This window comes from Myotis davidii, unplaced genomic scaffold, assembly GCF_000327345.1.
Source record: "Myotis davidii unplaced genomic scaffold, ASM32734v1 scaffold88, whole genome shotgun sequence".
In the NCBI taxonomy this organism is placed as follows: domain Eukaryota; kingdom Metazoa; phylum Chordata; class Mammalia; order Chiroptera; family Vespertilionidae; genus Myotis; species Myotis davidii.
This window is the reverse complement of record NW_006300377.1, coordinates 6219859-6221169: the sequence shown is the minus strand read 5'-3', so window position 1 is coordinate 6221169 and position 1311 is coordinate 6219859. Positions and strand designations below refer to the sequence as shown.

General features: G+C 58.7%; 1 protein-coding gene across 1 annotated transcript in view; it reads right to left on the bottom strand.

Annotated features, from left to right (window-relative positions):
* Window positions 1-1311, bottom strand: part of COL16A1 (collagen type XVI alpha 1) — a 59944-nt gene that overhangs the window by 13661 nt on the left and 44972 nt on the right. The gene's annotated exons all lie outside the window — the stretch shown is intronic.

The following is a 1311-nucleotide window of genomic DNA, read 5'->3' as shown; positions in this document are numbered from 1 at the left end:
TTCCAGGACCCCCTTCCCTTGCCTTAGCCAGAGAAGCTCCACTTGAATCTGTTTTATAGATCAAGGGTCCACATGAGCTTCTATGTGATGACAAGGCTCTAGACAGCGGTTCTCAACCTGTGGGTCGCGACCCCTTTGGCGGTCGAACGACCCTTTCACAGGGGTCGCCTAAGACCATCCTGCATAGCAGATATTTACATGACGATTCATAACAGTAGCAACATTACAGTTATGAAGTAGCAATGAAAGTAATTTGATGGTTGGGTCACAACATGAGGAGCTGTATTTAAAGGGCCAGAAGGTTGAGAACCCCTGCGCTAGGACTACAAAATAAAGTGAAAACTGCTGCTACAGGCCCTGGGGAGCCATTGAGGTTTCAAAATAGGGGAGTGATGACAACAGACCATTTGAATTAGGAGAAGGGAGAAGGGGCCAGACAGGCATCTTGGTGAGGAGGGCTGCTGCACCCCCAGCAGGGAGAGGGTGGCTGCCCTGGAGCAGTGGCTATGGGGGTGGCCAAGGGGAAGGAATGCAGTTAGAAACCCCTGGGGTGGGGTGAGGTGGAGGGAGAAGAGCTCTGGGTGGCAGTGCAATGCCACCACCCACCAGGAGGGGTCAGCACAGCCCCAGAAAAATGTCCGCTCCGCAGGGAATCGGGAAGGAACCCCTGGCCAGAGGTCTGGGACTGTCTGCAATGACCATCCGAAGTAGCAGGCAGCACAGAGGGCTCCGGCAGTGGCTGCCAATCAGGCCCCTCAGAAGGAAGGGAGGTGGCTCTCCACGGCCTTGCCCATGCTGGTGGGCACTGGTCCTGGGAAGCAGCCTGGGGCTCTCTGGGCCGGGAGGGAAGCCTCAGCTTTGCCTCTAATTTGCTGCGTGCCCCCGGGATGCCCTGGCCTCTCCGGGCCTCATTTCTTTACCCGGACAGCGAGTAGAGCAAGGGAGCGAGCTGTAAGTCATCCCAGCTGTGCGGTGTGGGCTCCCCCGCCCCAAGCGCTCAGTCAATGCTGGGCCTCTTACACCTCCAGCTGTCACATCTGAGAAGCCCAGGAATGGGGCCGAGACAGGAGCGTCAGCCTCCCAGACCAGGGCAGTTTAGCAAGCCAAACCCGGGGCAGCCAGCGTGGGGCTCCCCGATGGCTGCCCCTTCCCACCCTTGTCACCAAGTCACACTGCGCCTTTGGCAATGACTCCAGGTGAGTTTCTTCCTGCTGGTGTCAGACCCAGAAGGAAAGTGCCGGAGCGCCCCCTGCTGTGGGCGCTGGGGCTCCCAGTGCCAGCACACTTCCTCCTTCCGCACCCCCCCGCCAC